Genomic DNA, 27730 nt, shown 5'->3' with positions numbered 1-27730 from the left:
ATAAAAATGCCATAAAACTATCCCTATTTTGTAAACACTATAACTTTTGCGTAAACCAATCAATAATCGCTTATTGCGATTTTTTACCAAAAATATGTAGAAGAATACGTATCGGCCCAAACTGAGGGAAAAAATGTTTTTTTATATATTTTTGGGGGATATTTATTATAACAAAAAGTAAAAAATAATGCGTTTTTTCAAAAATTGTCGCTCTATTTTTGTTTATAGCACAAAAAATAAAAACCGCAGGGGTGATCAAATACCACAAAAGAAAGCTCTATTTGTGGGAAAAAAAGGACGTCAATTTTTGTTTGGGAGCCACGTCGCACAACCGCGCAATTTTCAGTTAAAGCGACGCAGTGCCGAATCGCAAAATGTGGTCTGGTCTTTGACCAGCAAAATGGTCCGGTCTGTAAGTGGTTAAAGAGACCCTGACATCAATTTAGTAAATTTCAGGTGATAGCGTAGAAAAATTGAATATTTCCTATTCGTACTTCCAGTTTCTCCTTTCCATGCATAACATTTTATTCACGTGCCATGTGAAATCCTGTAAATTAATTATTTTTTGTACTGGCCCAGCTCCTCTGCCCTTTTCTTTATTTACCCCTCCGTTTTATTTAGAATTCTACCATTCTGACATCATACTCAAGGTGGCAGCACCCAGAAGCAGTTCCAGGACTTTTAGATGTGTACACTAGGGAGACTTTTAGTCCTTGTACACACGGTCGGACATTCCGATGGAAAATGTCCGGTCAGATAATCCAACAGTGTGTGGGCTCCATCGACTGTTTCCATCGGAATATCTAACGACCAAGTTTGAGAGCTTGGCTATAAAACTTTCCAACAACATGATCCGATCGGACTTTGTCCAATCATGTGTAGAGAATTCCGATCGGACAAAGTGCCACGCATGCTCAGATCAAATTTCTAGACCAAAGCTATTGGCTACTAGCCTGAACATAGTCCCGTCGTAACGAAACTACGTCATCACGTTCCGAACGATCGGATTTTCCGACAACTTTGTCCGACCGTGTGTATGCAACACAAGTTTCAGACAAAATCCGTCAGACAAAATCCGACGGATTTTGTTGTCGGAATGTCCGACCGTGTGTACAAGGGCTTACAGGTAAATAACATGCCTAAAATACAAAGTTTATGCATATCAAAACCTATGTATGGAATGGTAAAAACACATGCCGGGATATCATTTTTAGTAAATGTATTTAGCAAATCTCCCAAAGTAAGGGAAATTCCCCAGCTGTCCCCACTGGGGAAATTTTCCTTTCCCGCTTATTCTGGTGACACTTCTAAAATTTTGGATTTCCCCTCACCTTCTGTTTTGATGACACTTGACACAACGGACCCTTCCGCATTCGATCAAAAAAAAAAAAAACGGTTTAGACCCCGTTCATGCTTTAAATAGAAATGTGTCATCAATGGCAATGTTATACATAGAGCTTGTTCGTATCTGTGCTTTGTGCTGCAGCACATTTGTCAAAATATTGTAGCTCAGGTCTGTTTTTTTTTGTTCGCTTTCATGCATTTTATTGCCCATAAATGCCAATGTATGATGCATTTTACATGCGTTTTCAGCCTCTGGAAACAAGTCCAAATTGTTGTTTATTGACCAACATGATAAACTCATGGTGCATTAACCACTTGTTGATCACTGTGCATACAAAAAAGTCCTGGCTGTATGTGGTTATAAAGTTACGAAAATTCTTGTACGACAGAATAAAAATTCGGAAGTGGTGTCATATGTTGTAGTGTATCTGTATTGTATTTTTGGATGACAACTGCACTGATTAAACGAAAATAGTCCGATCTGGTATCATATGAGAAACATTTTTGTGTTTGCTAATCGGATAATATCGGATGAACTGTCGTAAAATCGGCTCTCGAAAGCTCTGTACTAACGATCAGATTATCGTACGATTGCGTCGAAAGCGATATTTGTTGTCCGGTTTTCGTATCATGTGTATGGGTCATTAGGCTATAGATACACTTTAAATGTACATATAATCCTATTGGAATATTTGTGTTAAAAAAATGAATGGTCAAGCAGCAAGGATAAATATTAGTCTGATTAGTTATTCTGGGTTAAATATTATTGTGATTGCAGCGTAATAGAATTTATGAAGCACATTCAAAACTTCTATTTATGTGTATATATAAATATATATATATATATATATATATATATATATATATATATATATATATATATATATATATATATATATATTAACTTATCCATAAAGTATTGGGATAAGCGAATCTAAATAATGTGTCTTCTTTGTATTTCTTACAGGAATCACAATGTGTCAAATTCTTCAACACATTTCCTAAGTCTACTGGTCCCTCCCCGAGAGAGGCCTGTCCTTCCACTCTTGCTGTGACAATGCCTGTTATGCTGAAACCTCCCACAACTGTCTACACCAGCTACTCACAGGAGCTCCACTGTGGCCGCAGGTAGGGAACACACATTCCTTCAGTGATTTCACAGGGAAGGCGGTTTGTAAACCCAGGCAGCACAATTGTGACACATGTGGATCTACGAGAAGTTTCCTTTGCTAGCTCTCAGCTCCCAAGGAGGAATGGACATCTGGAGACTCTAAGTTCCTCTTTTGCAGTTTCACTTTGTCAAAGTAAGTAGAAAAAGTTTCACAAGTTGTGGAAACGACTGTGGCTATGGCATTCAGAGATTGGTCCGCTGTGATCAGCACTCGCAGATCACTTTGTGGCTGAAAGCAAACAGATGTTTGAGAAACACGCTTGTTATAATTGTGGCCTGCAAATCACCTGCAAAAAAAAAAAAATTATAAGCATCATAGAATTTGTGTGTGATATATTCCTAAACAGACTTCTGAAAGTGACTGAATAATTATTTAATGGATTCTGATTATATAGAGTGAACTTTATTTTTATAGCCGGCGCGGTGGCTTAGTGGTTAGCACTTATGCCTTGCAGCACTGGGGTCTTTGCTTTGAATCTTGGTCAGCACACTATCTGTATGAAGTTTGCATGTTATGCATGGATTTGCTCCTTCTATTTCCAAAAATATGCTGGTTGGTCAATTGGCTCATGTACTAATTGGCCCTAGTAGGGGTATGCAAATTGGCCACGTACTTGTGTTATCACATTCTGGATGCCAGTCCCAAACTGAGAAATTGGTGGGGGACAAGGAAAGACCTGGTGACCTTGCAAAACATTTGCCAAGAAATGTCTATGGAAAAAGGCTTTCAAGTTTATAAGATATTACATCCAAAGAGCTTGCCCAAAGAATTGCTGAGATTACCAAAGGCACCTGACATCAACATGGCACCTCTGGCTGACTCCAGAATTGTAATTCTTTCTGGGTTCCGAACTTCATTGACTTCATGTGACTAATAAAAGGGGGAATCCAACTGTTGGATTTTTTTCTGCAACTTTACATGATAGAGAATGGAGAAACTCTAGGGCAGGGATATGCAATTAGCGGACCTCCATCTGTTACAAAACTACAAGTCCCATCATGCCTCTGCCTCTGGGTGTCATGCTTGTGGCTGTCAGAGTCTTGCTATGCTCATGGGACTTGTAGTTCTGAAACAGCTGGAGGTCCGCTAATTGCATATCGCTGCTCTAGGGACATCCTGTGGCATGTTGGGGTGGTTCAGTACACCAACACATTCAAATAAATGTAATGTAACTTAAGGGTCATTCACATCTGAGCTTCAAAAATCATGTCTGTGGCATTCCAAGTGTAATATAAGTGTGGTGGAGAGGTGCCCTGAGATGATATCTATAGTTACACTGGATGTACAATGGCATCAAACTGTTTCATGCAAGTGTTTTGGAGAAAGCTGTCAAAACACGACATGAACTGGGTAGATTAGAACTGAATCACTGTCCTTATAATTGATTGTCTTGTGTTGCTCAAAACTTAAAGGCTATAAGGCCCTGTTCACATCTAAGCGTATTGGAATCACAGGCAGAATCTCGCAATTCTGAGATTCCAGGATCGCAGAAAAATGCACGACATTGTGTATTTTTGGAGTGGAGGGAGGACCATTTAAAATGAATGGTGCTGCTCCAAAAACACTCCACAAAAACATGATGCTGGAGCTTCGCTAGATGTGGCTCAGATGTGAATGGGGTCTTATGCCGCGTACACACGACCGGACTTTTGGCGGAGTTCTGACAGACTTTCCGAATGAATGGACTTGGTCACACACAATCACACCACAGTCCGATGGATTCGAACGTGGTGACGTACAACCGGACTAGAATAAGGAAGTTCATATCCAGTAGCCAATAGCTGCCCTAGTGTCGGTTTTTGTCCGTCAGACTAGCATACACACCAGCGGATTTCTCCATAGGAACTGGGTCTGGCGGAATTCCGGCGAAAAAATTTGAAACATGTTCTATTTCTAAAGTCCGTCAGATTTTTGGACAGCAAAGGTCCGATGGAGCCCACACACGATTGAATTGTCCGACAGATTCGTTCCCTTGGACCTTTGCTGACGAAAAGTCCGGTCGTGTGTACACGGCATAAAGGCTCTTTCATTTTTAAGAAACGACCTCATGCACTTTTGCTGTACTATATTATTGGCCATTGTAGGCTAAAGATGGCTTACAAAAATTTGCCTGCTATGTCATTCAATGAGATTACTGGACAGGAAGTAAGATGTATGCAAGAAAAAAAACTCAGTTCTAGAATTTTATCTCATTCATCTTTAATTCTCTAAAGCCCTTGTAACCCTTTACGTAAAGACTATAAGATCAGTACAGCTGGCAATAGACATTAGGGAGAGGCTGCTAAACTAAAAAAAAAAATAAGTGTATAAAATGTAACATTTAAACAAGAAAACCTCCAAAAAACTTTAAGGGCCAACCGTATTTTATTATGCATGCATTAATGTGCATTGCATTCAAATTGCACATTCATTATAAAAGGGCTGCCAACACTTCAAAGCCAGTCAAAAAAATGTGCATGACCATTTTTTTTTAAACACGGCATATCACAACATACAGTATATACAGTATGTTGTAGTGCATTGGGCTGTACTGTACAATGTATTGGGGTGTCATTCACAATGAACTGTGGGCCAGATGTAGCCCTTAGCTTGCTTTTATCTGGCCCTTTGGGCACCATTCCATTCACTGACACCAGTGTTGGGGCACCATTCCTTCCACAGACACAAATGACCGGGCACCATTCCTCCCACAGACACAGATGATGGGGCTCTATTCCTCCCACAGACACCAGTGATGGGGCATTATTCCCCCCACAGACACCAATGATGGGGCACCATTCCTCCCACTGACACCCATGACGGTACTATTCCTCCCATAGACACCAATGATGAGGCACTATTCCTCCCACAGGCACCAATGAGAGGGTGCCATTCCTCCCACAGACACCAATGATGGGGCACTATTCCTCCCACAGACACCATGGACGGGGCACTATTCCTCCCACAGACACCAATGGGAGGGCGCCATTCCTCCCACAGACACCAATGACGGGGCACTGTTCCTCCCTCAGACACCAATGAGGGGGCGCTATTCCTCCCACAGACACCAATGATGGGGCACTATTTCTCCCACAAACACCATTGATAGGGTGCCATTTCTCCCACAGATACCAATGATGGGGTACTATTCCTCCAACAGATACCAACAATTGGACATTACTTCTCCCGCTGATGCCAACAGTAGGACACAATTCCTCCTATTAAAACAAATTATGATGCGTTGTTTACTCCCATTGATGCCAGCCCATTTTCTAATCCCACTGGCCAAAGTCCAGCACAGACACCAATGACGGGGCACCATTCCTTCCACAGACACCAATGACGGGGCTATATTCCTCCCACAGACACCAGTGATGGGGCATTATTCCCCCCACAGACACCAGTGATGGGGCACCATTCCTCCCACTGACACCCATGACAGGGTACTATTCCTCCAACAGCACCAATGATGGGGCACTATTCCTCCGACAGACACCAATGATGGGACACTATTCCTCCCACAGACACAAATGAGAGGGCGCCATTCCTCCCACAGACACCAATGATGGGGCACTATTCCTCCCACAGACACCAATGGGAGGGCGTCATTCCTCCCACAGACACCATTGACAGGGCACTATTCCTCCCACAGACACCAATGAGAGGGCGCCATTCCTCCAACAGACACCAATGACGGGGCACTATTTCTCCCACGGACATCAATGGGAGGGCGTTATTCCTCCCACAGACACCATTGATGGGGCACTATTCCTCCCACAGACACCAATGAGGGGGCACTATTCCTCCCACAGACACCAATGACGGGGCACTATTTCTCCCACAAACACCAATGATAGGGCGCTATTTCTCCCACAGACACCAATGACGGGGCACTATTTCTCCCACAAACACCAATGATAGGGCGCTATTTCTCCCACAGACACCAATGACGGGGTACTATTCCTCCAACAGATACCAACAATTGGACATTACTTCTCCCACTGATACCAACAGTAGGACACTATTCCTCCCATTAAATCAAATGATGGTGCGTTGTTTACTCCCATTGATGCCAGGTCATTTTCTACTCTCACTGGCCACAGTCCAGCACCCCCTAAAACCTAAAAGACAGTAAACTGGCCCTTTGTTTAGAAAGTTTGAAGACTGCTGCTCTAAACCGATGACCTGTAAAGGTTCTTGAAGCATCTCCCATGAATAGTTATGGCTATTATAGTTTGTCTCCTTTTGTGGGTACTTTTGAGACTTGACATATTTTGTAACTGTTTACTGGAAACAGTCTAATTTTTTATATTTTACTGAACATTTATCGTGTTTGTGTTCAATAACGTTCATTTCAATGCATCTTTGGCTAAAAATATTGATCTGATAAACAGGTGTTAAAATATTCTGCGACATAAAAAAATGTAGCTACCCTCACTTTATTCTATAGGTCCTCTCCTTTCAGAAAACATACTGCTTTTGGGGTTTAAGTGTGTCTCCATGTAAAAAAAAATTGCATTTTGTTATGTGTCAACAAAGAAGAAAATCGGTCTGATAGGGAAGGGGTTAAAATTTCTGCAAATTTTTTTGTGCTCTATAAAGGTTCACAAAACTGCACAATTCATGTGTTTTTGTGATTTAAGTATTTTATTTTTAATTTGGATGCTTAAAGCTAAACCCTAAGCAGATATAAAAGACACAAATTAATGCAACTCTGTATTCATTAATACATCATTAACTGTTTTTTTTTTCAATGCAAGCAGTGAATTTGAGAGCTCAGACTGGGAAAAGGAGAAGCAGCAAAAGGATCAGTTAATGTGCTGATAAGCTTGTTGATAGAAGGAAAAAACAGGGTGACAGAGAGATGAGCCCATAACTGAGCTACTTCTCCTTTCACTGAACTGTCACAGGTTGGGGTGGGTCCAGGATGACCTGAGTTCAGAGGAAGTGGACTGAATGATGTTGGCCCTCAGATTGAGGACATTTGGTGGCATAAAAAAGTGCTGCAGGGGAAATCCGTTGATTGAAGGCGAATATTGCAGCAAAAACTGGTTTTGTCATTTGATCTTTTAAGGGGCTATTCATTTTTATCTTGTTATTTTTGGGTTGGGTTTTTCTTTAAAATGTGAAGACGGACAAAAATTAGATATTGAAGTGTATAAACAACTCTGGATAGAGTAGAGAATGGTTAAAAGCCTTATCGTTTTTTTTGTTTTTTGTTCACTATCAATGTCCAACTAGGGAGATTTCCCTTTACATCCTGTCACAGAGACACAACAGAAAACAAAAGAAGATTTCCCTAAAGTGTGAGGAATTCCCTCATAGACAGTTGTCACTGGCAAAGCCAGTATAGACACCCTCACTTCTTGCTCTGATGACAACTCAAAAATTTAGGATTTCCCATCACTTAATGTCTTGGCTTGTTGGCAATTTTGACTAGGAGAGTAAATCTCCCCAGTGGAGGGGGGGGGGGGGCACAGAGAGGCTGCAATACACACTTGACAGAGTGTCTAACCCCCCACTTCTCTATCCAAAGCGAAAAAAAGAAAGCCTTGTCCTTACATCAACTTTAACCACTTGCTTGCTGGGCACTTAAACCCCCCTCCTGCCCAGACCAATTTTCAGTTTTCAGCGCTGATGCACTTTGAATGACAATTGCGCGGCCATACAACACTGTACCCAAATTAAATGTTTATAATTTTTTCCCCACAAATAGAGCTTTCTTTTGGTGGTATTTAATTACAGCTGGGAGTTTTATTTTTTGCTTAACAAACAAAAAAAGATGCAAAAAAATAAATGAAAAAAAAATCATGTTTCATAGTTTGTTATAAAATTTAGCAAACAGGTCATTTTTCTCCTTCATTTAAATGCGCTGATGAGGCGGCACTGGTGGGCACTGATAGCCTGCACTGGTGGGCACTGATAGGCACAGTTAAGGCGGCACTAATAGGCACAGATAAGGTGGCACCGATAGGCACAGATAAAGCAGTACTGATGGGCACAGATAAGGCGGCACTGATGGACAAAGATGGGCACAGATAAGATGGCCCTGATGGGTGGCACGGATGGGTGGCACTAATGGGCACTGATAGGTACCACTGATAGATGGGACTGATGGGCACTGATAGGTGGCACTGATCGGTGGCTCTGATAGGTGGCACTGCTGGGCACTGATGTAATGTATGCAAAGATTCACACATGCTCAGATTCAACTACGAGATGGAAGCTATTGGCTACTGGCTATTGAACTTCCTTTTTCTAGTCCCGTCGTACGTCACCGCGTTCTTGGTGGTCGGAATTTGGTGTGATCATGTGTATGCAAGACAGCTTGAGCGAAATCCCCTCGGAATTGTGTCGGGAAAACCATCAGAGCTTTTTCCAACCAAAATTCCAATCGTGTGTACGCGCCATAAGAACAGAATCAAGCTACTAAGCAAATATGGCAAAAAAATACGACCAGCATAACTGGCATTGGATTTTATATTGTTCTATGTGTATAAACATAATATTGCTTCACCTTAACCACTTAAGGACCGCCTCATGTACATATACATCGGTATTTTGAAGAGGGTTATCTCCATAACGGCAGCAGCTGCTGCCACAACCGAGATATCCCTCTTTACAGGAGGCGGCCCTGTGTGCGATAACGGTGGTCTCCATGGCGGGTTCACTGTGAGATCACCGTTATCGGTGGCGGGAGAGGTGCCACTCGCCCTCCCGCCGCTCTCCTGCGCCCTCCGCCACTTACCGGAGCCTTCGGTAGGGGCGGAGGCGATCGGGTCCTTTCCACTGCTGGGTATGGAGTGAGGCTAAGATGGCCCCCACTGGTCTCTATACCATAGGAGGGCGGAAGCGACGTCAAAACGTCACTTCCTTTCATACCTATTAAAGGTAAATTTTTTTTCAATGTCATTTTTTCAAATTACATTTTTTTTTTTATTGCATTTAAGTCCAAATATGAGATCTGAGGACTTTTTCACCCCAGATCTCATATTTAAGAGGACCTGTCATGCTTTTTTCTATTACAAGGGATGTTTACATTCCTTGTAATAAAAAAAAAGGATCACTTTTATTCCTAAGTGTAAAAATAAATAAAATCAAGTAAAATAAATAAGAATTTTTTTTTTTTAAAACACCCCGTCCCGACGAGCTCATGCACAGAAACGAACACATATGTGAGTAGTGCCCGCATATGAAAACGGTAGACAAACCACACATCTGAGGTATCCCCACGATCGGCAGAGCAAGAGCAATAATTCTAGCCCTAGACCGCCTCTGTAACGCAAAACATGCAACCTGTAGAATTTTTTAAATGTCGCTTATGGAGATTTTTGAGGGTAAAAGTTTGGGCTAATTTTACTGTTGTCTTGTTTTTTTATTCAAAAAAGTGAATTTTTTCCAAAAATAGTGCGCTTGTAAGACCGCTGCGCAAATACGGTGTGAAAAAAAGTATTGCAATGACTGCCATTTTATTCTCTAGGGTGTTAGAAAAAAAACAATATATAATATGTGATAGTTCTAAGTAATCTTCTAGCAAAAAAAACAGTTTTAAACTTGTAAACACCAAATCTGAAAAAGAGGCCTGGTCCTTAAGTGGTTAAAATGTTTTCTATTTTGTTATTGTTTTAGGCTGGGTTCACACTTGTGCGTCTGTAATTTTATGTGTTTTTAGACCATTTTTGATGTGGTTTTCATGTGTTTTTCATGCGCTGTCATTGAAGTATATGGGACCAAAAATATGCATTTTCAAACCAAAAAAAAACACCTGTACTTTTTCCAAGATTCTGAGAAGGGAGAAAGAGAAACTCACGGGTGTGAACCGGTCCCAAAATAATAGTAATCCTGTTGTCATGCATAGTCACACATAGGCCAACCCATTGCACAGGTGTGAACAGGGGCTGTTTTGATTTGCCACTAAAAAATATGTGCCTGTTAGCTGAAAGAAATATCATTTGAAAAGGTGATACATAAAGTCCAAAATATTCAAGTACTGTATCAAATTTGGCCAGACCAATACTTAAAGTATACCTGCCATTATTCCGCCCCAGTTGCCACATATTGGAGGGGTATAAGGCCATACCCGGTTGACACTCGCCAGGGCCAGCCACCTGATTGCCTCCACCACTCACTAACACAGGAGAAAGGGGCAGGAGGCAGAACAGGAAAGAGAAACAGCAGCGCTGAATAGACAGTGAGAGCTGCCGGAGTTAACTTTCCAAGTTAACCAGCAGGTGATTGGTTGCTATCTCCCATTCTGCCTGCTGCTCCCTGCTCCACTCGCCTATGTCTGCTGCTCTGCCCAAATAATGTAGAAAGGGGCAGAGGTGTGGGGGGTAGGGGCTGTAGGGGCTGTGTAATGCAAACGGATCTAGAAGTGTGGGGGGGCTGTGTGATTTGAAGGGGTCCAAAGGTGTGGGGGGGCTTTGTAATGTAAAGGGATCCAGAGGTGTGGGGGGGGGGCTTTGTAATGTAAAGGGGGTCAGAGGTGCGTGGGCTGTGTAATGTAAAGGAGTCCAGAGGTGTGGGGGCTTTGTAATGTAAAGGGTTACAGAGGTGCAGGGGCTGTGTAATGTAAATGGGTCCTGAGGTAAGGGGTCTGTGTAATGTAAAGGGTTTCAGAGGTGCAGGGGCTGTGTAATGTAAATGGGTCCTGAGGTAAGGGGGCTGTGTAATGTAAAGGAATCCAGAGGTGCGAGGGCTGTGTAATTTAAAGGGGTCCAGAGGTACATGGGAGGTACGGGGGCTCTGTAATGTAAAGGGGTCTTCCTACATTTTATCCGCAGTCAAAGCTGCAGTCCTATAGATTTCTATTAGGTTGCACGTTTTTGTTCTGCATTTTCAGAAAGCGCACCAAAAGTCCCACATGCTGCATCATTGGCGCACTTTCAGAAAACATGAAAATATTTTTTTTGGGGGGGGGGGTGACACCTTGCTTTACTGCACCAGGTGACAATAACCCTAGTGACGCCACTGGCAGTAGCACATAGTAGGTGTGCCACCGGCAGCTACACATGTTTTTCTGTCTGGCGCCGGCCGTCCAATGACAGGTTGTTTGGCACCTTTTTTTACAGAACAGGAGGAGGGGCCTGGCCACCCGGGGGAGCAGAGGGAGAAGGATTCTTCCAGGCTGCAGTGTATGGAGGCACTACACGTGCAGTGTGCCATCTACCTGCATGAGGGGGGGTGCCAGATATAGGTTACGCCCCAGGTGCCAAATGCTTTAGGTATGCCCCTGGTGAATTTATTTAGGGTGATTGCAAAGTCTCATTTTTCTTTTTTCAATAGAATAACAAACATGTTATACTTGCCTGCTCTGTTGCAGTGAATTTGCACAGAGCAGACCCAATCTTCCTCTTTTTGGGTCCCTCTTCTGTGCTCCTGGCCCCTCCTGTTGAGTGCCCCCACAGCAAGCAGCTTGCTATGGGGGCACCCGAGACTAGTCACAGCTCCCTGAGCCTGGCCCCATCCTCTCTCTCCTGATTGGCTGACTAACTTTGATTGATAGGAGTGGGAGCCAATGGTGCCGTATCTCAGTCAATCAGAAGGGAGATTCTTGGATGGCCGAGACACTCGTAGACATCGCTGGACAGAGATGGGGCTCGGGTAAGTATTAGGGGGGACTGCTGCACACAGAAGGCTTTTTCTTTTGCATTCTATGCATTAAGATAAAAAACCTTCTGACTTTACAACCCCTTTAAAAGGAAAAACTGAACTGACATAAGTATTGCTTTGTGCATTAGTGCAAAGTCATGTTGGAATAGGAAGGGGCCATCCCCAAACTGTTCCCGCAAAGTTGGGAGCATGAAATTGTCCAAAATGTCTTGGTATGCTGACACCTTAATGCCCCGTACACACGATTGGACTTTCCGACAACAAAACGTGGATTTTTGTTTGAAGGATGTTGGCTCCAACTTGTCTTGCATACACACGGTCACACAAATGTTGGCCAACAATTACGAACGTAGTGACCTACAAGACGTACGTTATATCTCCATTACGAATGCTAGTTTTACAAGACCGAGCGCTTCCGGCTCGTACTTGATTCAGAGCATGCGTGGACTTTTGTCCAACAGACTTGTGTACACACGATCGGAAAGTCTGACAACAAACAGTTGTTGGTGGAAATATGAGAACCTGCTATCCAACATTTGTTGGCAGGAAAGTCAGACAACAAATGTTCAATGGAGCATACACACGGTCTTTCCATCAACAAGCTCACATCCAACATTTGTTGTTGGAAAATCCGATTGTGTGTATGCGGCATTAGAGTTCCCTTCACTGGAATTTAAGGGCCAAGCCCAACCTCCGAAAAGCAACCCCACATCATAATTCCCCCTCCACCAGTGCACAAACAATTAATCAAGTTGGTTGAAGGGGAAAATATGGCTTATTTATGGGCTGTTTAATGCAACCACATCCAAGGATTATAAACTACAGTATATAACATTTTTGGTTTTGGTTTTAATACCACTTTAAAGTGTGTCAAAGTTTAGCTACGGAAGTATCAAAGGAAATCTCATACCCATCAAAATAAATCTCATACTCTGTATGCAGATACCAAGTTGCTTAAGAGGCCCCTCCCACAAAGTGTACCCCTTTATTGGTCAGTGAGGCTGGACATGACATAGTAGCACCTCATTGTAGGGCTCTTTTGGACACTTTGAAAGACAGAACAAAGTACAAGTAGGCAACACCTGTAGCTTCCAAATTTCAGGTACCGCTATTCTAAGTACAGTGGAACCTTGGATTATAAGAATAATCCATTCCAGGAGAATGCTTGTAATCCAAAGCACTCACATATCAAAGCTAGTTTCCCCATTGAAGTCAATGGAAACAAAGATAATTAGTTCCGCATTGACTTCTATTGCATGCAATACCACATGTGACCAGAGGTGAGGGGTGCCGGAGAGCCTCAGAAATACTCGGAGACAGCTCGGCTGAACTCGGAAACCCTCGGAAAGGCTCGGAAACACTCAGGAATGGAGTATTTCCGAGTGTTTCCGAGTAATTCCGAGTATTTCCAAGTATTCTGAGTATTTCCGAACGGCTCCAAGCGGCGCCCCCGCACTTCTAGCCAAATGCGGTACTGCACACCACATTAGCTTGAATTCTGCTCATTTTGCAAGACAACACTCGTAAACCGAATCAGGATTTTTTTTTTTTAAATTGCTCGTCTTTCAAAATGCTTGTTAACCAAGGTTCCAAAGTAACAGGTTTGATGTCAGCAGGTTGGGATTTACATCAGTGTAGTTTGACTGAATGGAAACATTCATCTTTTATATGAATTCACTCTGTTATAAATATCTACATACAATATCTGTCGATATCTAAAACTTTTTTAAATTTCAGAAAAAGCTGAAAGGAAACGTTGGTGGAATGCGCCGTGCTACGTGCTCTTTGTGTGTCAGTTTTGCAGTTTGGGTTTTGAGTTGCATGAACTTTTTATAGCTATGCCTGCTCTCTGGTTTTCTTTCACTCGCAGGCACACCATCAGAAAAACCTGCTTTACCACTTGTTTGCTCACTTCCTTTAAACAGGCCATGCTGCGAGAGTCAGATCTTCATAAATGACTCATTAAAGGATCTCAGCAATTTAAAGAAACGGGGCTGAACTAGAGAGTGTGCTTGAGAAAATATTAAGCCTGCAATGCGACTTACTTGAAAGACGAGTTACGCAGGAGTTTGTCACCAAGATAAAAGTGCTTAGCTGTGCAACAACTCGCTAATAAGATAAAGAATTGTATTTATATTAAAGGATAATTATATGTTTTTGCAGTTATTTTTTAAAAGCCCAATTGTGGCTTCTTTTTTTAATGAGTCAATGAAATTGGGATGCTGAATAAATGATGATGATGATGAATGCATACCTCCCAATTTTCTGAGATAGTAATGAGGGACACATCACAGCATCACAAGGTTTGTTGTCAAAGAGCTCACTTTATGCAGACCATGAAGAATTAATACACAAAAAATGATCAATAAACTGTGTATTTTCATCTCTACTTTTCCTTTGTATTGGTTTATGGAAATAACTTTTATGCCGCGTACACACTGTTGTGATATGGCTGAACCGGAGTGACTCCATCTTTATAAATTCATATAAAATTAACCTGGGTTAATCTGCTAGTTAGTTTAAAGTTCTTCTGTATTTACAGACTGTAGCAGTTTCCTATAAAGCATACATATAAATATAAAAATATAACTTGCATAAGCAGTTTTATTCTGAACTGTCTAAATAAAGAAATAGTGTCTCAATATGTCTGGGTCACCCCAGACATGACATAGGGACATAGGGAAGCAGGACTAATGACTATGAGTCATGAAAGCAGATGGTATAATTAATGATATGTAATGATATGTAATGTACACCTCTGTATTAACCACACCCATGTTCTATGCAATGATTGGCTAATAATAGAGTATATAAGTTGTAGACCCGCCCAGAATTAAACCAGATAAGCTTTGAACATCAACTTTGACTCTTCGGACTTTCCGGCAGATTAGATCCGAAGGGATTAGTCCGTTGGACAATCCGATCGTGTGTGGGCTAGTTAGAAAAAAAATCAGACGGACCTAGAAATAGAACATGTTTCAAATCTATCCGATGGACTAAAATCATGAAAACTGTTCGCCTGTGTGCTGGTCCGACAGACCAAATACGACGCAAGGGAAGCTATTGGCTACTGGCTATTGAACTTCCTTGTTTAGTCCCGTTTACGTCATCACGTTCAAAATGAACGGACTTTCGAACGACTTAGTCTGTACGTGTGGGGCCAAGTCCATTCATTCGGAAAGTCCGTCGGGAAGACCATCGGACCTAATCTGATGGAAAGTTTGGTCGTGTGTACACGCCATTAAACTGCATGCACAAGGGTGCCCAGTTGCCAGCAGCTTGTTAAAGCTTATGACAGGCTGAATTACACTATATTGCCAAAAGTATTAGGATGCCTGCCTTTACACGTACATGAACTTTACTGGCATCCCAGTCTTAGTCCGTAGGGTTCAGTATCGAGTTGGCCCACCCTTTGCAGCTATAAGAGCTTCAACTCTTCTGGAAAGGCTGTCCACAAGGTTTAGGAGTGTGTCTATGGGAATGTCTGACCATTCTCCAGAAGCGCATTTGTGAGGGCAGGCACTGATGTTGGACGAGGCATCAGCATACCAAGACATTTTGGACAATTTCATGCTGCCAACTTTGTGGTAACATCCCCCTGATGAAGATACAATATTTCCATTGTATCGACACGCGTAGGGGAGGGGACTGGATGGTGCAGGAGGCAGCTGGTCTGTCTTATGGTGTAGGAGCACACGCTCATCCACGTCTTGCCGCTATTAAGGCATGCTATAGAGTGGTGCACTAACGCACCAAACCCATGAGGCTACATCTTTGAGCAGTGTTTGGACCTTGCAACCTGACCTGGAATCTGTTTTGATGATTCAAAGCGTGTACTGACCAAACTTAATTGCGAGGTCACACGCTCTGAGGTGAGTGGCCATTACCTTGGGGTGAGGAGCACCTGAGTGTAATCACAGTTGCAGATCGCTATATTCACAGTTAGTGATGGACGAACTTCCGACGGGACGTTTCGCGAACGCGAAACGCGAACGGACACAAACGTTCGCGAAAACGACCGTTCGCCGCGGGCTCCATTGACTTCAATGGGAGGCGAATTTCGCAAACCTTTAGGTCGAATTTGCGGCCACGGGGTAATTATTAGGGGGTAGCACGTAGTCCCACCACCTGGACAATAGCATAATACATGTATGAGGTGAATTTGGGATCGATAACTACAAGCATTTTTTTTTTATTTGGGAAATTGTTCTGACAATTCAGGACTATGGAGCTAATGAAGGCAATGGAGGAGAGGGAAGGTCAGGGACCAGGGTAGGCAAACAAGAGGGTGCAGGAGATACAGAGCACTGACAGCAGCACCGTAATACAGAGCACTGACATCAGCACCGTGACATACAGCGCTGACAGCAGCTCCGTGACATACAGCGCTGACAGCAGCTCCGTGACATACAGCGCTGACAGCAGCTCCGTGACATACAGCGCTGACAGCAGCTCCGTGACATACAGCGCTGACAGCAGCTCCGTGACATACAGCGCTGACAGCAGCACCGTGACATACAGCGCTGACAGCAGCTCCGTGACATACAGCGCTGACAGCAGCTCCGTGACATACAGCGCTGACAGCAGCTCCGTGACATACAGCACTGACAGCAGCTCCGTGACATACAGCGCTGACAGCAGCTCCGTGACATACAGCGCTGACAGCAGCACCGTGACATACAGCGCTGACAGCAGCTCCGTGACATACAGCGCTGACAGCAGCTCCGTGACATACAGCGCTGACAGCAGCTCCGTGACATACAGCGCTGACAGCAGCTCCGTGACATACAGCGCTGACAGCAGCTCCGTGACATACAGCGCTGACAGCAGCTCCGTGACATACAGCGCTGACAGCAGCTCCGTGACATACAGCGCTGACAGCAGCACCGTAAGCAGCCCCAGGAGGAAGTCAGCACAGCACAGGGATGGTGTGATCCCCTCATAATAAGAACCCCCAGGAGGAAGTCAGCACAGCACAGGGATGGTGGGAGCCCCTCATAATAAGAACACCCAGGAGGAAGTCAGCACAGCACAGGGATGGTGGGAACCCCTCATAATAAGCAGCCCCAGTAGAAATATGACACCGCTCAACCTCTTCAAAGAGGAGGGTAGGGGCATATAGTACGGTGTGCTTTTTTGGGTCAGGGAAGTGAGCCAAATGAATTAAGAAGGTCTGTGTGCTTGATTCCAAAAATTGTTTATAGACATATACATGGTCTACTGATCACATGTGTTGAATTCCTCCGAGATCCATGCCTCATTCATTTTTAGAAATGTGAGGTAGTTAACACTGTCGTGAGCTAGGCGAGTACGCTTATCGGTCACAATCCCCCCTGCTGCGCTGAACGTCCTTTCGGACAGGACACTGGATGAGGGGCAAGCCAACAGTTCGATTGCAAATTGGGCAAGCTCTGGCCAGAGGTCAAGCCTGCCCACCCAGTAGTCTAGGGGTTCATCACTCCTCAGAGCGTCCACATCGGCCGTTAACCCAATGTAGTCGGACACCTGACGGTCTAGGCGTTCCCTGATGCTGGATCCGGATGACACCTGTCGATGGGTCGGCTGAAAGAATGACCTCATATCCGAAGTCACCAACACATCTTCAAACCGGCCTCTTCTTGCAGGCGCTGTTGGATTGGTACCCGCAAATCCTTCTCTGGGAGTGGGAATTGCTCCTCTGCCAGCGCACGCAAAAGCAGAATGCAGCATTTCTCGAAGCAAGGCCTGGAAGTGCTGCATTCTGACAGCCCTCTGCGACGGCGGTAACATTTCCGCCATTTTGTGTTTGTACCGGGGATCTAAGTACGTTGCCACCCAGTACTGGTCCTTGACCCTCATGCTTTTTATACGGGGGTCCCTATTAAAACACTGGAGCATGAAGGCCCCCATTTGCACTCAAGCGGAAGGTATGTGGTGGTGGTGGTGTTGTTGGTGGTAGTGTCTTTGGGGGTGCACATAGCAGAGAGTGAAGAAGAGGGTGCAGATCGAGAGGATGAGGAGGGTGCAGAAGAATAAGGCTGAGTGAGCCACTCAACCAAGTCTGGTGCGTCCTTTAAAGTAATTGAACGCACCTTCTGCAACTTCCCACTTTGGCTCAAGGCTGTTGCTCCTGCCCTACCCCTACCACCCCTGCGGAAGGGCCTGCCTCTTCCTCTGCCTGTCATTTTTTAAATCACCCTGTGACAAAACTCTTAGTCCCTATACCGCTGAAGGACTGCTGCAGTATAGGGCAGCGGTCAGCAGTAGTGCACGTCAACCCTATGTATTGTGGACCGATAGCGGTCCTTACAGAACAGCAGACTGTACTGCACTCAGGCCTATGTACCGTAGCACCCTATACCAAGTTACCAGTCCTTATAAAAACTTTTGTGGACCAAGCAGGTTGTGTGTTAGTGTTTAGCAGACTGTGCGTCAGTCCCTATACCGCTGAAGGACTGCTGCAGTATAGGGCAGCGGTCAGCAGTAGTGCACGTCAACCCTATGTATTGTGGACCGATAGCGGTCCTTACAGAACAGCAGACTGTACTGCACTCAGGCCTATGTACCGTAGCACCCTATACCAAGTTACCAGTCCTTATAAAAACTTTTGTGGACCAAGCAGGTTGTGTGTTAGTGTTTAGCAGACTGTGCGTCAGTCCCTATACCGCTGAAGGACTGCTGCAGTATAGGGCAGCGGTCAGCAGTAGTGCACGGCAACCCTATGTATTGTGGACCGATAGCGGTCCTTACAGAACAGCAGACTGTAACGCACTCAGGCCTATGTACCGTAGCACCCTATACCAAGTTACCAGTCCTTATAAGAACTTTTGTGGACCAAGCAGGTTGTGTGTTAGTGATTAGCAGACTGTACGTCAGTCCCTATACCAATGAAGGACTGCTGCAGTATAGGGCAGCGGTCAGCAGTAGTGCACGGCAACCCTATGTATTGTGGACCGATAGCGGTCCTTACAGAACAGCAGACTGTAACGCACTCAGGCCTATGTACCGTAGCACCCTATACCAAGTTACCAGTCCTTATAAGAACTTTTGTGGACCAAGCAGGTTGTGTGTTAGTGATTAGCAGACTGTACGTCAGTCCCTATACCAATGAAGGACTGCTGCAGTATAGGGCAGCGGTCAGCAGTAGTGCACGGCAACCCTATGTATTGTGGACCGATAGCGGTCCTTACAGAACAGCAGACTGTAACGCACTCAGGCCTATGTACCGTAGCACCCTATACCAAGTTACCAGTCCTTATAAGAACTTTTGTGGACCAAGCAGGTTGTGTGTTAGTGTTTAGCAGACTGTACGTCAGTCCCTATACCAATGAAGGACTGCTGCAGTATAGGGCAGCGGTCAGCAGTAGTGCACGGCAACCCTATGTATTGTGGACCGATAGCGGTCCTTACAGAACAGCAGACTGTAACGCACTCAGGCCTATGTACCGTAGCACCCTATACCAAGTTACCAGTCCTTATAAGAACTTTTGTGGACCAAGCAGGTTGTGTGTTAGTGATTAGCAGACTGTACGTCAGTCCCTATACCAATGAAGGACTGCTGCAGTATAGGGCAGCGGTCAGCAGTAGTGCACGGCAACCCTATGTATTGTGGACCGATAGCGGTCCTTACAGAACAGCAGACTGTAACGCACTCAGGCCTATGTACCGTAGCACCCTATACCAAGTTACCAGTCCTTATAAGAACTTTTGTGGACCAAGCAGGTTGTGTATTAGTGTTTAGCAGACTGTGCGTCAGTCCCTATACCGCTGAAGGACTGCTGCAGTATAGGGCAGCGGTCAGCAGTAGTGCACGGCAACCCTATGTATTGTGGACCGATAGCGGTCCTTACAGAACAGCAGACTGTACCGCACCCAAGCCTATGTACCGTAGCACCCTAGACAGACCAAGTTACCAGTCCTGATAAAGAGCTTTGTGGAACAAGTGAGTTGTGAATGATTAGCAGACTGCAGCAGAAGGGCAGCAGTCAAGTATAATATTCTTTCTATATTTGGAAGAAAGAATATTATACGTGTACAAGCCTATTACTGTACCACTGATACCAGTCCTGAAAAGAACCTTTGTGGAACTAATAGTAACAGCAAGTCTTTAAAATTATCCTCACTGCCTGACACACTGCTTCCTGCCTGTCCCTATACAAATTGGCAAAAAAGAGTAGGCTGGAACGATTAGCTGGAACAGCTCTTTTGTGGACCTGATAGTAACAGCTAATGATGATGATGATGATGATGATGAAGAAAGACTAATCTGGCTGAGCTGTCCCTAAAATAGCAGCATACAGCGCTCTGTCCCTTTATCTAAACTGACAAAAGAAACTCAGGCTGCTGACCTAACACCTATACCAGTCCTGAAAAGAACTTTTGTGTACCAAATAGCTAGCGTTTTCTCTGTCCCTACTCCACACAGGATCCTTTCCCTACAGTGACAGAAGAAAGAATGTAAAATGGCCACCGGATCGGGTGTATTTATAGGTTAGGGGGAATGTCCAAGTGTCCATGAGCTGTCATGTCTCAATTGGTTGTCCTGTAACACATGATAAACGTGTCACGAAAGGTTAAAGTTCTTGTATACATTAAACACGTAAGTCCGCCGGGGCGAACGACGGAAAAAGGCGTTCGAACCCGCGGACGGCGAAAGTCGGAAATTCGCCGCGAAACGACCGCCGGGCGAAACGTTCGTCCATCACTATTCACAGTCACCTATCAAGTCACGTTTATTATCTCTGTATTAAGGACACTGAAAACTGATCCTGGCTGGTCAGGGTATCACAGACTTATATGCACTTGAGCACTTTATGGATCACTTTGTATCAATATTTATATTTTATATTATTATATTATTTTATTTTTGAAATACATCTATGCATTAGAACACAAAGTTGGAGAACTGAGGAGGAAATAATGATGAGGGGATTTGATTCCAAAAGGACAGTGCCTTCAAATAAGAGACAGTTTGGAGCTATATGAATGAACCCTAGAACCCTCAGGAAAGGGGTTCAGGACTCCATTAAACATGGTGTTTAATGCAGGACTCTGGCCATGGCGAAGTTTCACTTTAGGGGTTCAGGGGTTGTCTTAAAATGCCAAAGGGGTGGGTTAGATGGATTCTTTTTGTTATCATTGAAGTTGAGTTGTTTTTTGACATACCGATTAAATATATTCTAATACCATTCCAACTATTTCCAGTGTTTTTATTGAGCAGAAAGGTCAAGGTATGTGCTTTGCTTTATTATTGTTAATATTATTCAGCATCCTGGCAGGAGGGGAAGGACTGATAGTTGTATTATTGATCTTGATGGAGAAGTAAGAGGAGAAGGCTCGGGCTTGGTGAAATATCATGAGTTCAGTTTAGAAAGATTGAGTTTGAGTTATGCAGACATCCCAAGTCTCCCGCGAGGTGCGGGAGTCTCCCACATTTCTGCTGCGGCTCCCTGACACCCGCAAGCACCTCCCCATATCCTGGCTGCAGGGCCGATCCTGTATGGTTCCCTGGTTCACAGCCGGGAATGATCGGTGTAGCTGCCGGAGGAGGAGGACACAGGGAACAACCGGGACTGATTGGTGTGGCGGCAGGGACAGCTGTGAACACTAATCTCCCTGTATAGCTTTTTAGCCGACAGACGCTTCTCCTTCTATCTCTCCCGTGGCTGTCGGCCAAAAAGCTATACAGGGAGATCAGTGTTCACAGATGTCCTTCCCGCCACACCAATCATTCCCGGTTGTTCCCTGTGTTCTCCTTCTCCGGTCGCTCCTTTGGCCCCATGTCCTTCTTGGCGGCAAACATTTTTTAAAATAATTTTTTTATATTTTTTCACAGTGTTTCTGGGGAAGGGCGTATGTGGCAGTGGATGGTGTGAGTCGTTTTTTTAAATTTTTATGTATTGATTTTTTATTTTATTTTTTTATTTTATTTGTTTTCAATTTTTTTTCACAATGCTTTTTGGAGGGAGCGGGTTGGGGCAGTGGATAGTGTTGGTAAGGGAGGGGTGACTGGTGTCAGTAGTTCTTTATTTTTTATATTTTTTTGCATGCCACGTCCCTGAAATTATTTTTTTCAGGTTAGGATGTCTGGTTATATATGTTCTATGCCTATGCTTCTCAGCAGTCTTGTTAAAGGTTTTTTTTTCTTGTCTTTGCATGTACAAGAGCTCCAGCACCTTTTTTTGTCGCCAATTCTATTTTTTTTTTTTTTTACATTCAGCTGTCAGCGGGGAACCCAGCTGACAGATGATGACTCATCAGTTGTTAAGGAAGGGGCGGCCGGCTTCCCGGTCTGCTTCTTAGCAACGGGTTATATACATTGAATGTGAAAAAACAAAGCGCAAATCGTCCAAAATCGCAGCAATACTGTGCAAAAGCAACATGCATAGATGTGAATTGAATGAATGAATGAATGAAATACTTGTATAGCGCACAATGCGAACTGAATCGCCTCTAGGCGCTGTGGCGAGCTTTGATCATCTGCTAAAAGAGGAAGGTCTTGAGTTTTTTCCTAAAAGCCAGGTGATTTTCTTCCAGGCGGATGTTGATTGGTAGAGCATTCCATCATTGAGCCTGACACATCCATTGAGCAGGCTGCAAATGCTTTAATAACCAAGCTGTACTACTGAATTGCAGAGGAACTTGAGCTTAGTGTCATTTTAAAGTTGATATATTTTAACTTTATATATAACCATTGGCTTTGAGTTCAGCATTAATGGTCTAAGACCTTTTCAAGGTGTATTACAATTTTTGTATGATGAGAACCTTGGAAGAAAACTCTGTAATACGTTTGGAAAAGCAGAATGTTCTAAAGTCTAGTGTCCCTTTAAATTGTTGGACTAGAAAGCCATTGGGACTTGATATACTGTATAACTCAAATGAGAATCGTACTATATTTGCTTTTCTCTAGAATAAAACCCTCTGTGTTCCCTTTGAAGTGATATTTTTTCCTTGGACAAATACATATGGTTTATGAAGATTAAAAAGGAGGCACAGCACAGTGGACGACAAAACGAGCAAATTTATCACAGTGACAAGTGGTTTTGTTAAACTGTGTAAAGCAGAGTGCCATATCATAAAGCTTGCAGGATGTTCTTGAGCTGAAAAGGAATACATTTGCTAAAAGAATTTTTTTTTTGTGTTTTAAAAAAACAAAAAGTTTTCAATTTAAATCCGCTCTACCTCAAACTAAAGACTAGTAAACTTAGACATAAGAAAGGAGTGATCTCCCTACCCCTGAGTACCTAGCTTCACCCTGTTCTTTTGCTGAAACATATTCAGATTAGCTTTATGCCAAATAGCAGGGTCATCTGTCCCATGCAGGCTTCCAACAAGGGGCGAGTGACACCTTAATTAAGCAAGTTCACCATCCTAGGACTCATTCACATGGGCCAGTGTCCCATACGACATTCATTCATCTTTTTGTACCATCATGTAGATCAGGGATATGCAATTAGCGGACCTCCAGCTGTAGCAGAACTACAAGTCCCATGAGGCATAGCAAGACACTGACAGCCACAAGCATGACACCCAGGGGCAGAGGCATGATGGGACTTGTAGTTTTGCAACAGCTGGAGGTCCACTAATTGCATATCCCTGATGTAGATAATTGCAGGTAGCTTATACACCGATCAGCCATAACATTATGACAGCCCACCATAACCCATCGTTGCATGGACTCCACTAGACCTCTGAAGGTATGCTGTGGTATCTGGCACCAAGTCATCACTGGCAGATCCTTTAAGCCCTGTAAGTTGTGATTTGGGGCCTCCGTGAATCAGGTTTTTCCAACACATCCCACAGATACTTGATTGGATTGAGATCTGGAGAATTTGGAAGCTAAGTCAACACCTCAAACTTGTTGGGGTTATCAAACCATTCTTGGATTCATCAGACCAGGCCACCTTCCTCCATTGCTCTTGTGGTCCACTTTTAATGCTCCAGTGACCATTGTAGGCTGTGGACACTGGTCAGCATGGGCACCTTGACCGTTCTGTAACAACACAGCCCCATACACAACATACTGTGATGCACTGTGTTTTTTGACACCTTTCTATCAGAACCACCATTAACTTTTTCAGCAATTTGAGCTACAATTGCTCTTCTATTGGATTGAACTACACGGGCTGTTTTTCACTCCCCACGTGCATCAATGAGCTTTGGCCACCCATGACACTGGTTCGCTGTTTTTTCCTTCTCTGGAGCACTTTTGAAAAACTGTAGACTGGAAACATCACATAAGAGCTTCAGTTTTCAAGATGCTCTGACCCAGTCATCTAGCCATTACAATCTGGCCCCTGTCACTCCAATCTTTATGATTTCCATTCTTTCTACTTTCAATACATCAACTTCAGGGATAACATGTTTACCTGCTGCCTATTATATCCCACCCACTTTCAGGTGTGAACAAGATGATCAATGTTATTCACTTTACCTGTCAGTGATCACAATGTTATGGCTGATCATTGTATAAGTAGATGGATATGCACTGGCTATACAGACTCACTTGCGGGTGAGTCCATGCAGCTGATGCTTATCCATTCAGTTATATAGACTGCCTACATGCAGCTACACACTAGAACAAAAAGGATAAACAAATGGCTCTTCATGCTGTATCCTCATGTGAATAACTTATTTCGGCCTCATCATATGCTTCAAAGCTTCGTAGAAAACAGTAACATAAGAACCTGTGAATAGATCCAAGTGCAAATTTTGGTCCCCTTTAGTTACCTCTCTACAGCCCCATACACACTATCAGATTTTCTCCTGATTTTTTTCTTCAGATTTACCAAAACCATATAATATGAGGTCAAACCTTAGGAGTTTCAATTTGTATGCAATCAGGCAGGTCCTTGTACTACATGGTTTTGGTAAATCTGAAGACAAAAATTAGCAGAAAATCTGATAGTGTGTATGGGGCTTTATACTCTCACTAATGCCGCATACACACGATCGGAATTTCGGCCAGCAAAAGAGCGATGAGAGCTTTTCATCGGAAAATGCGACCGTTTGTATGCTCCATCAGAATTTAGCTGACCTAATTCCCGCCAGCAAAAGTTTGATAGCATGTTCTCATTTTTCCCGATGGAAAAACTTTCGGAAATTCCAATTGTATGTATGCAATTCCGACACGCAAAAACTCACACATGCTCAGATTCAACTACAAGATGGAAGCTATTGGCTACTAGGTATTGAACTTCTTTTTTCTAGTCCCGTCGTACGTGTTGTACGTCATCGCGTACGTCGGAATTTGGTGTGGGCAAGACAGTTTGTGCGGAATTCCGTTGGAATTCTGACGGGAAAACCATCAGAACTTTTTCTGACGAGAATTCCGATCGTGAGTACGCGGCATTAGAGTTCCTTCACGCCATGTGCAGTGAGTGACCCGCATTTTTCTTCACTAGATCAACACAGGTCATTGCAAAGGTACATAAAACAATGGTTTTCTATGTGCCTCGTACACACCAGCACATTTGAGTTGCAGTGCAGTTGCAAACCCTTACCCCTTTTCTGTCTGTTCCCCTTAATGCCTCCCATACAGTATGTACACTTACAGTAATAGAACAGGGTTACCCGATCCTGCGAATTTATGCAGGGAAGCTGCCTGGCCATTTGTAAGGTGCAGGGTCACTTTCCCATACATCCAGTAGTGCTTGGTCACATGACGACACATCCCTTTACTGTAGGTCAGCCCAGGCACCTATGCTGTGCAATTTTGTGGATGTACCTGAGACCTTCCTATTTACTGCGCACTGTAACTTTTTAATCTTAAATCACAATTGAAGTCTCACATGTATTTTTTTTTATACTTCTGTACCTCCGCAGTATGATTTTTAATGCTTAGCGAAATTCTCTTCTGGCTCTTCAACTCCAGTGTTCTATGCTGGCATAGATGAGTAGTGGTCATACCCCTCGCCACAAGCCTCCTATTGCACTATTGTAGAGCTGAGAAAGAGAGGGGATGTGTCTGACCAGGGTACTTTATGTAAATTAAACAGTATGGTCAGACTTCAGTAGCTATTGGACTGTGTAAGGGAAAAAAAGAAATGGCCCCTGGAAGTCACACATCTAAGGTGTCTTAGAGAGGTGAATGGAGTGGAAACCTCAGCCTGGACTCCAACCAGGCCACAACAACCAACGCGTTTTACTCTGCCCCTGGAGCTTAGTCATGGGGAGCTGAGAAAAAGAGAGGGCATGTCTGACCAGGGCAGTTCGTGTAAACTGAGCAGTGTGGTCAGACTTCAGTAGCTATTGGACTGTGTAGTTTTATATTTTTATATATATGTATATATATATATATATATATATATATATATATATATATATATATATACACACTACTATAGCAGGAAAGTAAAGGTAAGAATATGAAAATGGAGGTTGCTGCACAAAATCTATCTTCATATCTATTACTGTGACTTCAGCTTGGTTTTAATAATGATCTGTGATGCAGCTGTGACCATTGTTTCTACACCGCTGGCAGGAGCCCAGTAAACATAAGATCTTACATGGAGAAAGATCAAGTCTTCTTAGAAATGTATGAATGTTTTCAGTGTCCATATGCTGTGTGTCAATATAATACAACAGGGGTGGATGGATTGTAAGAGCCAAGTTATTGTATAAACCTTGTAAAGCATTTCCTTTATACTGTTGTGTTTCCACCGTGTATTTACCTGTAAAAACAAAACCAATCTTCAATTCGTATTTTATCCCTGGAAGTAAGTGTGGAAAACAAATTTTTTGTGGTACTTCAGAAAAGTTTTTTTGCAACATTATTCCACATGGGAACCAATGCCGAACTGCAGGTGCTGCTTGAGGCTCCAACGGGTTCTCTTATGATAAACCACTGGGAGTGCAAGCGAGGACGGAACTTGTCCCAGTTCCATGGATGCTAATACTAACAAGGAAAAGTCCTTAGTTGTAAATCACTATAAAAACGTATGTGTGAAAACAACCTCAACTCGGGCCCCATCCAGAGCCAACCCTAACACGTTTCACCCTGCCCATGGGGCTTAATCATGGGGAGCTCATGATTAAGCCCCATGGAAGGGGCGAAATGCATTGGGGGTTGCCCAGGATGGAGCCCGGGCTGAGGCTGTTTTCACACACAGGTTTTTGAAGTGATGTGTAAGTAAGGCCTTATCTATTTTAGTATTATTCCACATGACAACATAATAGAAGAATGTAGTGACAACTACACTAATTACTTTTTGTGTAATGATTTTGTAGATAGCAATTATAAGACACATTTTTAAGGATAGCTTTGTCTTAATTGACTGATAATTATCATACACAGATTATGCTGGCACAATACAGTATATAGTTAATATAAGCCAACCATGCTGGAATGTTATGCTGTGTAAGGTTTTGGAGAAAGTGATACAGTAGTCTCATTGCTTTACAAGAAGGTTACTACCAAAAGCTTTGTTAATTTTTTGTAAACCTATATTATAACTAAAAATAGGCCGCTCATAAAAAGTGCAATTATGTGCAGGCTCTTTTTCTTAACTGTTTGTCACTACTAATAAAATATCTGGTGATTCTGCAAGTCTCAACCTTTTTCTGGGTTGAGCAACATTGTTATCCATAGGCAACTCTGTTAACATTGTTGGCCATGTGCACATGCTCCCCTGCTCAGTCTAATG

At 43.4% G+C, this 27730-nt stretch overlaps 1 protein-coding gene across 1 annotated transcript in view; it reads left to right on the top strand.

Moving 5' to 3' along the window:
• The first annotated feature begins 2398 nt into the window (after positions 1-2398).
• CRACR2A (calcium release activated channel regulator 2A) overlaps positions 2399-27730 on the top strand; it is a 231495-nt gene continuing 206163 nt past the window's right edge. The window contains exon 1 of the mRNA XM_077468502.1: positions 2399-2648. The gene's annotated coding sequence lies outside the window, so the exon portion shown is untranslated. The remainder of the gene's footprint in view (positions 2649-27730) is intronic.

The sequence above is a fragment of the Lithobates pipiens genome, unplaced genomic scaffold (assembly GCF_037356315.1).
Source record: "Lithobates pipiens isolate NorthernLeopardFrog02 unplaced genomic scaffold, aLitPip1_a1.2 Scaffold_8, whole genome shotgun sequence".
Classification (NCBI taxonomy): Eukaryota; Metazoa; Chordata; class Amphibia; order Anura; family Ranidae; genus Lithobates; species Lithobates pipiens.
The sequence above is the reverse complement of the archived record's forward strand: the minus strand, read 5'-3'. Positions and strand labels throughout refer to the sequence as shown.